This window comes from Notamacropus eugenii, chromosome 6 (genome assembly GCF_028372415.1).
Source record: "Notamacropus eugenii isolate mMacEug1 chromosome 6, mMacEug1.pri_v2, whole genome shotgun sequence".
Taxonomy (NCBI): domain Eukaryota; kingdom Metazoa; phylum Chordata; class Mammalia; order Diprotodontia; family Macropodidae; genus Notamacropus; species Notamacropus eugenii.
In genome coordinates, this window is record NC_092877.1 from 23275436 (window position 1) to 23289411 (window position 13976).

At 45.0% G+C, this 13976-nt stretch overlaps 2 protein-coding genes across 9 annotated transcripts in view; one reads left to right on the plus strand and one right to left on the minus strand.

The window, feature by feature from the left end:
* METTL15 (methyltransferase 15, mitochondrial 12S rRNA N4-cytidine) overlaps positions 1-4247 on the minus strand; it is a 223365-nt gene extending 219118 nt beyond the window's left edge. The window contains exon 1 of one of the 4 annotated variants that reach the window (XM_072619286.1): positions 4106-4247. The gene's annotated coding sequence lies outside the window, so the exon portion shown is untranslated. The other 3 variants (XM_072619284.1, XM_072619282.1, XM_072619283.1) reach the window with 3 other exon arrangements.
* A 157-nt stretch (positions 4248-4404) lies between these two features.
* Positions 4405-13976, plus strand: part of KIF18A (kinesin family member 18A) — a 109765-nt gene continuing 100193 nt past the window's right edge. For 4 of the 5 annotated variants that reach the window (XR_011969275.1, XR_011969276.1, XM_072619280.1 and 1 more), the window contains exon 1: positions 4405-4536. The gene's annotated coding sequence lies outside the window, so the exon portion shown is untranslated. Of the gene's footprint in view, positions 4537-4582; positions 4671-13976 lie in introns of those variants that run through there. The other variant, XM_072619281.1, reaches the window with a different exon arrangement.

Genomic DNA, 13976 nt, shown 5'->3' on the forward strand with positions numbered 1-13976 from the left:
TTCTCTATTCTTTCAAAAATGTTTACATGACATTACTACCCTTTCAGAACCAATCTTTTAGAAACAGCATTTTTTCCATCTTTTCATTTCTTCACAACCAACTCACTCCTCAACCTCTTTCAATCAGGCTTTGATTCATGTTTTCTTATGTTAGGTCATTTTTCCTTTTCAGTCTGCATATTATAGCTTCACAGGACAAAAATACTACTAGGATAAAAAAATACAATCAAGATAAAATATACATAAAATATATCTCCAAGATAAAATTCTCCTGCACATCATAATAACTATTTTGCCAAATGATATTAAACAACATTTGAGGCACTATCCCTTATTTTCCTCAAAACAATGAATACCTAACTAATCATTCCAAAACATGATATTTCAGGAACTTTTTTTTTCGGCAGAAACAGCCAAATCAGAATGAAAAGTAAAAATTCCTAAAATAAAATTTATGGGACTTTAACTTCACAACAAGAATACAGAAACCATTCTACTTCTAAAACATTCCAAAAAGACTCATAAAATCTGGCTTAAAAAAATTCTTCCTTTCAGAAGATAAAACAATAGATATTGAAAAGTTGATTGTATAAAATCTGCAAAAACATAAACCACTTAACAAGTAACCTGAGGAAAAGACTTGATTCAGCTATGTCCAAAAAGAAACAAATCTAAACAGTACACTGCCCTAAATAAAGATAAGAATAAGTCATTCAAATTTTTTTTAAAAGGCCAGTTATATTAAAAAAAAAAAACCCAAAAAACTATATAAACATAGTAAATACTAACAGTGTCAGCATAGTTACATAGTAAAAACTAGACACTGGTAAAGTTGTAATAGACTTGGGAAAGTAAAGTGATGACAAGTTAAACATGAAATAATGCTTTCTATTTTCCAGAAAGTTTTTTTGAGGATACCAACTACTTTCCTACCTGACAGTAAAACTCCAACCAAACTCTCCTATTTAATAACTACATAAAAACTTATGCAACAGACATCCATACACACTCAGAATCATCACAGTATCTCAGAGGTGAAAGTGACCTCAGAAGCATCTACTCCAACTCATATCTGAGAAAGAAGCCCCCCCACACACACACACACACACATCCCATCAGCTATCATCTAGTTTTTGGTTAAATTCTAACAAGTCTTTCATCTTCAAAAACAGAAATATTCTATTTAGACAATTAAACAGTCAAACATGTTTGGTTATGGTCCATTGGCCAAAGTATGTATGTGAATAAAGAGTTAGATTTCATTCATCTAGATTTTAGTTTAAAAACTAGAATCAAACTAAGAGTCTATAGTCATGGAGAAAATCAAAATCAGTGGAAGAAATTTTGGAAAAGTAGCACTAACCTTTCACTGACCTTTGGAATGTTTCCAGAAAATCAGATTTTGTAAAGTCACTAAACTGTGCCCCAGGCACACAGCTAGAGGGTATTATTAAAGGAGAACTGTGGGAAAAAATATAGAAACCCAGAGGGGGAGGGCAACCTTACCTCACTGAGAAAGTTTTGTTTGTGTTGTTTTCTACATGACTGATCACTTTAAGGTAGCCAGCACTGAGCAGTCCCCCGAACATCTCCCTGGGACACCTCACTTGCTGGCCTGTCTCCACTGAAAAGGGTGATGATCCATTAGGACCAGAGACAGCGCGCCGGACCTGAAGGAAGACCTCCGATACGAGGCTGGCTGAGACTAGTGGTATGACACCTACCAAGTCACTAAACCGAGCGGAGCCTCGGCGGCCGCGTCTGCAGAATGGGATTATAACAGCCCCTCCCTCTGGGGACTGTGCAGGAGATAAAACGTCCTGGGAGCCCCCACTGGGACCTTCCCCGACCTCCCCGGCCTGTCCTCTGTCTCCCTCACAGACTCCCACGGTATAGCCGGGCACCAGCTACCCTCCACCCCGGGCGTGAAATGCGCCTTCGCAGACGGCGGCGGTGGGAAGGACCCGCGGCCCGGGAGCCCAGGGGGACGGCGCTCGCTCGCCGGGCGGCTGCGGGGCCGCGGGGAAGGTCTTCCCCTGGGGGAGGGCAGCCTCGCCTTCCTCACCTGGGTCGGACACGAGGCCTTACGTCCAGCTCAGTCTCTAACTGGCCTTTGCTCGGGCCCTGAAGGCCGAGGCCGGGCGGAGCAGGGGGCGAGCAGAGCGGCCGCTCGACGTGGGCCGCCCGAGGGGAAGGCGCCGCCGGAGGAAGGCGCCGAGGACGGACGCGCGGGCCCCGCTCCCCCGGCAACCAGCCGCGTCGCCTTTGGTTCCGGGGGCTCCGAGCCGCGGCCCTTCCTCACGGTCCCGGGCGTCGGAGCCGAGCGGGGCGCACTAAGGGCTCCCTTCTCTACCGGGGCCAAATCAGAAGGGGCCGAGCCCCGGGACAGAATGGGATGACAGTAACGGTAGCTTCGGGATTCTCAGAACTGTTCACGTGTGAAAACTGAGAGATGGAAAACTTCCAAGGGGGCCATCCTGGTCTGGCTTCATCACTTGGGGCTACACCGCATGTAGTGGCAGAACCTGGCCCGGGAGATTGTCCAGAATAAACGATTCGGAGCATGATCCTACTACTCTAACATTGTGCATTTCAGAGTTTGCGGGTGCAACTGACACACCAAAAAGGGACAAGATGTAGCAGCTTCCAGGCTACTTTGTAGCAAGCTCCTCATGTAATCTCAAAGTATCACACAACCCAATGACTCATCTACGAATGGCTGCTTAGCGCAAGCCTGTGAAAAATCATTTGTAGGATATTCTCCTATAATGTCCTAGTGCTGGAAAATGGCTTTCCATTAGACATCTCTTATTTAATCCCCGTTATTTCCACACACCTTGCCTTCTCATCTTGGCCTAGTGGCTTCCTTCAAGTCCTAGCCAAAATCCCAGGCTCTATAAGGAGGCTTGTTTCCCTCGATGCTAGTGCCTTCCCTCTACTGATTATCTCCAATTTATATATCTTGTTTGTATATAATTGGTTTTATGTTGCCTCCCCTATTAAACCGTGAGTTCCTAGAGAGTATGTTTTTTTGTTGGCAGTATAGTGCTTAAAGATGCTTGTTGGCTGACAACTTGAATCAGGCTTGGTTTTACTGTGTAAGGATGTCGTAATTGAAGGAGTCAAATCACAAAATTTAATAGAATAGTAAGGAGGGCTCGCAGTTCTACAACATTTTAAGGCTTACAAAGCACATTATTTCACTTGGAGAGCCAGCCCGTATTATTAGGGTGTATGACTGTACAAAAGAGTCCTCCTTTTCTGTTTATTAATACTTTCAGTTAGATGGATTTGGGTTTAAATTCTACCTCTTTGCCACCTATTGTCTAGTCCTGACCTAGCCGCCCATCCCCAATTCTGACTCTAACTTAGAAAAGTTACTCATCTGCACTTATGACAAATTTGGTGAAATCACAGGTACAGATCAAGAAGAAAGATAAGTTTTAATATGTGTCTTATTAGGACAATTTGCTCTATGTCAAAAAAAAAAAACCCAAATCCTAATAAAAGCCTTTTATTCATATGGTTCTATCCATTTTGTGGCTATTTTAAAATCCCTAATTAACAAGTATAAATGTCTTAATAAACAGAGGAAAGGATGCCTGTTTTACTACTTGTACACCCCAATACTACAAAAAGTATTGTCACAAAAGTAATATAGAAAAGGATGGCTGTTTTGCTTTTTTAAAACCCTAATTTTAACAAGTACTCATCAGTGACTAACACAAAGCACTTTTCCCAATGAAGATATCTCAGAAAGGAAAGGCTTCCCAGTTTTGCCCCTTCAATATCTCACAAAATCCTTACAGGTTTGTTAAGAAAAAATATATTTGAGCAATGTCCATCTCCGCCCCACTACGAGGTGATCTGACCTAGGGCCGAGGGAACTGCTTCCAACTCTCCGAATCAGTTTTGGGGGCTTTTCTGAAATCGGTTTAGATTTATGAGGCCAGCTCGGATCACGAAGAGGTGGTCAATAAGCACCGGCCAGATGCCAGGCGCTGGGGGATGCCAGGCGCTGGGGGATGCCAAGCCAGGGCAAGGGCAGGCCCTGCCCTGGGGAGGCTTCCAGTCTGATGCCGACCAGGCTCACACAACTACATACAAACAAGTCAAAGACGGGAGAAATGGGCCTCCGCAGGCTTTCGGCGGCAGGAGGCCGCGGGGTAACCCCGGAACCGCGCCCCCGACTCCTCGGAGGGGATGGAGTAGCGTCCGCTCAGCTCTAGCACCGCCCTCCAGTCGGGGCTCCGCCTCCAACGGCCGCAGCCAGTCCCGCCCAACCGCCGCCGTTACCAGGGCAACGCTAGGGGCCGACGGGCTCCCGCTCGGGCCAATCTACCTCGAATGCGGACGCACGTGGCTTCGTCCGACGGGCGTGGTGACGTCAGGCGGATGGCAGCCAATGAGATGCGCCGGAGAAGAGACAGGCGTGCGTTTGAATCTGGAGTGTGGAGCGGGCCCTTTCCCGGAGCCGGCGCGGCGGCGGAGGCGACGGGGTCGGGCGCGGCCTCGGGGAGCACGGGCGGCAGCGGGGTGAGTGAGGGCGGGGAGGCGGAGGGGCCAGGGCCGGGGAGGCCGCCTCTCTCCCGGGGCCGGGATGGGTCCCGCGGAGGGAGCGCCAGGCACCTTGCGGCCGCGGGCGCGGACCCGGGACCGTCCTTCCTCAGGTGGGACTGGGGGCGGGGCCCCGCCTTCCAAAACAGACGCCCCCAGGGAGGGAAGAGTGGCAATTACCCCCCCCACCCCGACCCACCTTGTGCTCAGTTACCCGGTGAAGGCTTTGCTTGGGGGGCCTGGTTTGTCCCCCCCTCCCCGGCGGGAGTGAGGGTCCGGGAAGGGGCTGCCGGCAGAGTGGGGGAGAAGGGAAGCCCCCTTGTGGGATGCGGTTGTGAAGCGCTCGGCCCGGTCCGCTGCGGGCGGTGGGTGCGAAGTCCGTGCTTGTGGTCCTGGCCCGGGGATGCTGAGAGATCCGCCGCCTTAGCCTTAGCCGAGTGTGTGTGTGTGTGTGTGTGTGTGTGTGTGTGTGTGTGTGTGTGTGTGTGTGTGTGTGTGTGTGTGTGTGTGTGTGTGTGTGTGTGTGTGCGCGCGCGATAATAATAACACATATAACATGTGTTATCTATAGTAATAGCAGCGTGCAGGGATTAGGCGCCTACTGCATGGCGGCGGTGGGGGCGAGGCTTCCGATAGGAGTTTACATTCTAGTGTGTCGATAGCTGCTAACTAGAGAAGCCTCGTTCAGCCAGGGCTGACTGAGGGCTTAGTGTATAGAAGTACTTTCTGCAGCCACAGAAAGGAAGCAGGCCGTCCCTCCAGGCGCCCGCCTTTCTGCAGAGAGTGTAGTAATAGGATCATAGAGTTCAAGATTGCCAAGCCTATCCAGATGGGACCTCACAGCTTTGTAAAGAGGCATGCGTGTGCCCATCTCACAGAGGAGGAAAGGAAGGCTCCTTCTCCTAGGTGTTCAGTCAGTTTACATTATTCAGTTGTGAGTGTGTGTTTTTAACTTCTCTTGTTGGATGTAGGGCAGCCCAGACCAGAAGTTTTCCCTCCCCTGGCAGGGGCTGGTATGTTAGTATTCACAACCTTTTTTGCTGATCTGAGTACAAGTTTGAGGGCAGGGGCAGGTGCAAGCTCAGGCTTACTGTGTGCTGATGCCCTCTTATCTGGCCTGGAACTTGTCTTCCTGGAATTGTGCTATACTGTTATGTGTGGTTTGACGCTCTCTGGAGTTTATCTGAGAAAGGAGACAGGAATGCCTCGGTGACATTATTATTTTAAAAAAAATGGATTTTTAAGCCTTTGAGAAAGTGTACCCTTACATTTTACAAAGCACTTTCTTCATGTCAACCAAATGAGTTCTATAGTGTTGTTGTGAAACAGGGTGTCCCAAAAGTCTTAGGGCAGTTTTGAACTCTAGTAGCTTTGAGTCACTTTGTGTTATCCTTCCCATATTACAGTTGAGGAGCTTGAAGTTTACTCAAAGAGGTTATGTGAGTTAGGCTTTGATGATGGTAGTGTCCACATACATACATAGTACCAGACTTGTGGCAGCCTTTCCGTGTAAAAGTGTTACCATCACTATTTTATGAAAGAGGTGATTTACCACAGTTGCTTAGCCAGTAAGTTTGTAAGCTAGGATGAGCACTCGTTTCTTTGCTGGGTCCCCAGGTAGCACTCTGTAATGCCATTCTTGTAGTAGCAAAGGAGGCATTCAAACAAAAGTGTTTGGGTTTGGGTTTGACTTGGTTCTTTGGCTTGTTTTCTGGTTTTTGGAATAGAGAGAGAGAACAGCTCAGAGGATGAGTAAAGAATCAAGATCGTAGATGGTGCAGCAAATAGAGCCCCAGGCCTGGAATCAGGACCCGAGTTAAATCCAGCCTCTGATGCACTAGCTGTGTCACGCAGCAAGTTACTTAAATTCTGTCCGTCTCAGTTTCCTCATCTGTACAATGGGAGTAATAGTGGCACTTCCTTCCCAGAGTTGTTGTGAGGATCAAATGAGCTAATAATTGTGAAATGTTTAGCACAATGCCTGCCATGTAGTAAGTGCTATGGAAATATTAACTATTGTTATTATAACTTATGACCTTGAAGAGATCTTGAAGGTCATCTAATTCCCAATCCCCTTGTTTTCTGGATGAGAAATTGGAGGCTGTGGTGGATGAAACAACTTCCCCAAGGTCACACAGCAAGAAGCAGAACTGAGATTTGAGCCCAGTCTTCATCTCCAGATTGAATTCTTTTTCCAGAGATGACATCTGAGCTGAGCCCGAATGAAAGCTCAGGATTCTCAACTTGGAGGGGCACCAGTGAGGAGCAAGGACATTCCACAAGTTGGGCACTAACTCATTTCTCTGTTGTACTGTTATCCCTATGATAGTATGTGATAATAGGAAGTCACAGGTGTTATCACAGTGGACATGGAAGCGGGAGGGGTAATGATCATTTTACCATCTCAGATAATCCAGTTCACCTGAGAAAGAGAGACTGCAGCAAGACTACTGGCAGCCTTAGGGGACTAGGTAAGGAGCTTGTGTCTGTAGGGGAAACAAGTGGCCAACTCTTTGAACAGAAGAGTGAGATGGTCAGATGTGTCCTTAAGGAAGATGGTTTGGAAGCTGTATAGATGGATCAGAGCAGAAAGAGACTGGTGGCAGAGAGGACAGCCGGGATGCCCTCCTAGGCCAGTGCCCTTTCTACTGCTCCATGTTGCCAGGTATTTGAAAGGACATTTTCCTTTGCCCACGTATTGGGAAGAGCAGGCTTAATTGTCCTCCATCGAGAAGCCTAAGTATGCCTTCCTTTCATATATGCATGTATAAAGGTTTGCACAAACTGAGCACCTGCTTAGAGTTCCTAAGGAGGTGACGTGTCTTCTTTGGCAAGTGGTCTGCCCCTAGGATCATCAGCTTGGCATGGGCCAAAAGGTTCTTTCTATCTGCTTTATCTCATTCAGTGCATTCGATGACTGACTTCTGCCATTGTGGAAGTCATGCTTCCTTAACTCATGTTGTGATCCCTTATTCGTGTATATGTTGGCATCTTCCCTGAATCAAAGCTCCTTAAGAGCAGAAACTTATTCATTTTTGTCTTTGTATCTTCAGGGCTTTGCCAAAAATAACCATGTCATGTTTCTTGTAGAATTGAATTGAATTTGTTACCCAGACAAGGACTAGTGGAAATTCTTTGAATAGAAACATAAAAAGGAAATAACAAGGTGAGATCTGAACTGTACTTGAGAGGAAGACAGGACTGGGAGATGGGATGTCGTGGAGGGGGACCAGCTATGAGGTCAGTTTGACTGGCAGAAGAAGTAAAGGAAGGGGTTAATAAGTATTATACTTGAAAGGTAAGTGGAATCCATATTGGAGAGGACTATGATTGACAGCCTGAGGATTCCATATTTTTTCCTGAAGACAATAGGGAGCCACTGAAGTTTGGTGAGTGATGTCATGACATGACATGACCAGACAGGTGTTTTAGAAATAACAGTTTAGCATCTCTGTAATGGAAGATGGATTGAAAGGGGAATGCCTTTAAGCAGGGGCATTGAAAAGGAAGGCACTGTAGAATTCCAGGTGGATGGTAGTGAGAATCTGAACTAGAGTAGAGGCTGCATAGAGAATATGGAGCAGATGGTAGAGATGTAGAGATAGAATGAATAGGACTCTGCAAATGTTCTGTTACCGGCAATTAGGGAAGAGTCAAGGATGACTCCAGGGGAGCAAATGTCACAATTCGAAGAATGACAGCACCCTCAGCAACAGAAAAGGGAGTTTGGAAGGAAGTAGTAGCTCCATTTTAGACGTCCTGGTGGTATGTACAGGCAGTCAGATGTGTTGATATGAAGAGGACTAGATAAAGATGAAGAAAAGGGAAGAGAAGAGCCCAGGGCAGAGCTTTAGGGAATGTTCACGCTGAGTAGGGTGGATAAAGGAGATTGAGAAGGCACAATCTCAAAGGTAGGAGGAAAGCCAGGAGGTTTCCTTGTCCTGTAAGAAAGGCAAGTGAAGATTGGGTAGGATGGGGAGGGAATCAGCACTTATTAAGCACTAGTGACCAATGGCAACCCTGGGAAGCAAGTGGAGTTGAGGAAAGGGAGACCATGGTTACACAGCTAGTGTCTGAGGCTAGATTTGAATTCAGGTCTTACCGTCTCCAGTCCCAGAGTTCTGTCTGCTGTGCTTCCTTCAAAAACTACATGGTTCTAACAGAATGACAACTGCGAAAAGGCCATTAGATTTATCACTGAATGACATTTCAAATGAAAATTGAAAAAAAAAATTTTGAAAAAAAAATTAATAACTAATTGACTCCCAAATAACTAACCTTACATCATAGAAAATCATAGAATTTATAGCTGGGAAGTAATTTAGACAGGCCCTGGCACAGTGGATAGTGCACCAAGCTGGGGAAGCAGGAAGATATGAGTTCAGATCCAGTCTCAGGCACTTACTAGCTGTGTGACCCTGCATTTGCCTCAAGGTCCTCATCTGTAAAATGAACTAGAAAAGGAAAGGACAAACCACTCCAATATCTTTGTCAAGAAAAGCCAAAATGGGGTCACAAAGAGTTGGACATGACTGAACAACAACAATTTAAACATTAACCTAATATCCTCATTTTACAGATGAGGAGACTTGACTTGCCCAAGAGCTTGCAGGGGCTTCTGACTCCAAATCCAGTGCTCTTTGACCCCACTTTGACAAAGTATGTTCCCATCTGCACTACAAAAAAGCTTCAGTCTGCTCTCCCCCTGCCATGTGTATGTAACTAAGACATGCATCTGGGCAGCCCTGACTGTGGGCATGACTGGCTTCTACCCCAGCTGCACCTGCCTGGTCTTTCCTGAGGATTGTGGGAGGCAAGGATGGTCACAGACAGTGAAAGAGGCTAAAAGTTGAGGCAGTCAGTCTTTTCCCTGTATTGAAAGAGGCGACTGCTTGGCCAAGGGTTGTGCACTTTGACCACTACCTCAGTCCAGTCTGTTTCCCCACAACTCCCACACCTTTTATGTTTCTTGTTTTAGTGATGGTAGAAGCAGAGCTGAGAAGGTAAATCTGCCTGTGAAGAACTGGTTGGCTATCAGTAAAATAAAAATTGTCTAAGGACCAAGAAAAATATTGCAAGATGGATACTGGCCCATAAGAGATAATATGATCTATACAATATATACACACTGTATACATTATACATTAATCTCATCTTAATGCCCTGTTCAGAATCATAGTAATTGTGGAGAGTGTGCTTGTAAATCTGGAACTAATTATTTTATAAAGATGAGAGATGACACCTGTTTTCCCCTATAACTTGATTTGAATTTGAATCAGTGTTTTCTAGAAAAAGGAATCCCATTGTAGGATCATAAAATCACAAAGTGTACAACCCACAACAACTGTTCCAAACATTCTTTCTCCTCTTATCTTCAACTCTACCCTCAACTTTGAGCCTCTTTCAACAGAAAAATGAATCCCTCTGCTTTCCCCCATTTCCTCCTTTCCTGCAGGCTTCGATGAGGTACCTTTATCACCATAGCTAGGCTTTCTATCTACATGGACCTTTGATCCCTTCCTCTCTTTTCTAACAGTAACTTTCTCTACCCAATCATCCTCTCTGTCACTCTAATCTTCATCTCTCCTTCCTACATAAAGATATATCCAAGGCATATTCATCCTTTAAAAAAACAGTAGTCTTTACTGCCCATCATCCTCCATCTCTCCTTTCTTTTTCCACCAAACTTCTCAAAAAAGCCATCTATATGGAGTCTATACACTTTCTTTTTAACCCTTGCAGTTTGACTTTCAGCTTCATTATTCAATTGAAACTTCTCTCTCAAAAGTTACTAATGATCTCCTAGTTGCCAAATCAAATAACTTTTTTCTCAGTCCTCATCCCTTTTGACCTCTCTTCAGCATTCAACATTGCTGTCTCCTCTTTTCTCCAGAGTTTTTCTCCTGAGTTTTCATGACACTGCTGTCTCCCAATTCTCCTTCAGTTCAGTTCAATAAACATTTATTAAATGCCTCATATGGAGGAGATACTGCTGGAGATACAAATTAAAAAAGGATGGTCTCTGCCATCAAGAAGTTTACAATCTAATGGGAGAAATCAACACCCAAAAGGAAGCTGTGAAGGAGAGGGATGGTAAGGGAGGAAGGATACCAGAGGGTACACAGCACGGTGCCAAGCAAAGCTGGAGATAGAGAGTAGAATGAGCCTCTTAGAAAGGAAAGTTTTGGGTGGAGTTGAGTGCTTAGGGTGCTGAGGATAGCATAATTAGATTTCTGGTGCTCAGTTTATCCTGGGAGGGGCATCTTATGGGAGTTCTCTATGAGTCTCCTTTGATCACTTATCATTCCTGTTAAACCCACTCATTATGGTTTTACTCCTAGTCTCTGTCCTGGGCCCTCTTCTCTGTTCTCTGTAATCTCTCACTTGGGTTCACTTGCGTTCCCAAGGTTTCATTTTCCATCACCATGCAGATGACTCCCAGATCTTTCTGTTCAGCCCTGATTTCCAGTGCCACATTACCAACTGCCTATTGAATACATAGCAGTGGATATCCATAGGCCTGTCAAACTCAACATGTCCAAAGCAGAATTCATTCTCTTCTTTTCTTCCTGACAATAAACTTACCCCACTTCCAAGTTCCATCTCATTGTTGAAGACACTACCATTCTTCCAGTCACTCAGGTGTCATTCTTAACTCCTTGTTATAGGTCATTCAGCATAAATATCAAATTTGGGCCATATCTTGTCAGTGTGACCTGCCCAGCACATCTTTTCTCCATTCACTCACATAGGCACCTTCCAGTTCAGACCTTTATCATCTTTCCCATGAAGAATCGTAGCAGACTCCTAACTTTTCTTGTTGCCTCTCCCATCTCCCACCGGTCATCTGCACAGGCACCGCAGTGACTTTCCTCACACCCTAGTAGCTCCATCATCCACCTCTCCAGGCTCCTCTCACACTGTTCTCCCTGTGCTCTGAGTACTATCCATACTGATCTTCTTGCTGTTCCTCACACATGATACAAAGCTTCATCTCATCCACTCCTCTGCACCTTGGTGCTGGAGATCCTCTAAACCGGGAATGCTCTCCCTCAGCACTTCTGTGTCTTGGAGTCAATGGCTTTCTTGTGCAGGATTCCCTTCCTGGCCCTTGAATGCTAATGCCTTCCCATCCAGGGTACCCTGTGTCTGTTTTGTGTGTGGCCTGTATGTTGTATCACCTGTGTTAGAATCATGAGGGTCAGGGATAGCTTCATTTTTGTCTTTGTACCTCTAGCACCAAGGTTCTGCAACGTATTAGGTGCTAAATAAAATGCATGTTGATTGAGCTTTCCATCCTCCCATCCTGAAGATCTCAAAACTTTTCCATAGTCTCTGATCTAGTCTTAGGCACCTCGTTATCTTAGTGCTTGAGGTGGCTTTCCTTGCCCGCACTGAGCTCTCAGACTGCTCTTGGTCCATCCTCTCTTTTTCTTAGTGCTTTATTGGCCATCCCTGTTATATTTCTTCCTGTGCCTCTTTCACCTTCCTATTTGTCTGCAAATTAGTATTTTAGTAATGACTAAATAATAACTGTTTCTCTTTTACCAGGAGCCCTGAGGGTCTTCCCCTCCCGGTTTGATGTTTTTGTTGTTATTTTTCCTTTTCTTAAAAGGGGCCTTTCCTTGCGCATCCACTTAAAGAGGCATTGAATGAATTAAATGTATTCATTAAAGTGAATACATTGAATGGGTGTATCTCACTCAAAGTGAGAGTCTGATAACACCTTAGCCTAAAATGGCCAAGGTGTCCCAGTGCATCCTGGGATATCTCCAGCCATCCTGATGAATATCAGGCCACTGGACCCAGATGGCTCTGGAGGAGGAAGTGAGGCTGGTGGCCTTGTACAGCCTTCCCTCACTCAAATTAAAGTCAAGTGCAAGTCATGTCATCATCTTGATGTCACAGTCCTCTTTGAGAATGAAGGACAAACATAGCAACAACTTGTCTGCAGATATTCACATAACACCCCCTCCCCAATCCTTTGCAAAATAAAAGTTTCCTTTGACCTCTCAAGCTCTCATTCTCCCTTCAGATCTAGACTTTTAGGAAGAATAGTTAAACTTATCCTCACTACTTGTATACCATCCCCTCACTAAAGCCTGTTTGAGCCAGCTTCTGACCCTAACATTCCCCTGAAATTGTTTTCTCTGAGGCCACAAGTAACAGTCATTGTCAGTCTTTAACGATTCCTCATTCTTAGGCATTCTGCTTGCAGCATTTGGCACTACTGAGCCACAAAGGCCTCACTGATGCTCTCTCTCCTTTCCAGTCTGCTCTCTCATTTGCTTTCTCTTGGTTCTGACTGATCTTCTCATTCTTTCCCCACCTCCACCACCATGTGTGGATATGTGCAACAGGGTCTGTCCATACTCGTCCTCTTCTCTTTTTCTACACTCTCTCCTTTGGAGATCTTTTCCCCTTGCCTTATTTCTTCTTTGTGAATCGTTACCAAATCTCCATTTCCAGCCCAAACCTCTCCCCTTTCCTCTAGGTACTGGACATCCTATTGATATTTCAAATTCAGCATATCCAAATTGGATTTTATCTTTCCATTAAACTGGCCTTTCTTCCTAACTTCCCTCTTTCTGGTCACAGTGAGTTCCATTATCATCTCTGAGCAAATGATTCCCAAATCTATGTATCTAGTCCTCGTCTGTCCCCTGAATTCTAGTCCTTCATCACAAACTGACTGCTGGTTATGCCACTGGTGTCTCAGCCTCAGTCTATCTAAAACAGTTCTTTACTGTTAAAGATCCACTCTCTGTATCCCCAAGAGATCATAAAAATGAGAAAGGGTCCCACATGTACAAAAATACTTATAGCAGCTCTCTTTGTAGTTGCCAAAAACTGGAAATCAAGGGGATGCGCATCAATTGGGGAATGGCTGAATAAATTATGGTACATGAATGTAATGGAATACTATTGTGCTATAAGAAATGATGAACAGGAAGATTTCAGAGAGCCCTGGAAGGATTTATATGACCTGATGCTGAGCGAAAGAAGCAGAACTAGGAGAACTTTGTACACAGCAATGACCATGGTGTGCGAGACTTTTTTCTGGTAGACTTGGAACTTCATTGTTTGTTAGGTGATTTTTCCCACTCATTTTAATTCTTCAACACAGCATGACTATAGTGAAAATGTATTTAATAGGAATGTATGTGTAGAACCTATACAAAATTGTATGCTGTCTCGGGGAGGAGGAGGGAGGGGAGAGGAAGGGGAAAATAATAATCTAAGTTATATGGTAGTTATTGTAGAACACTGAAAATAAATAAAATTCATTAATTTAAAAAAAAAAAAAGGATCCACTCAACAACTCTGTTTCTGTTGAGAGAACCACTATTCGCACCAAGGTCTGAAACCTAGTCGTCATCCTGGCCTCATCACTCTTTCACTTACTTCTCCCTCTTCCT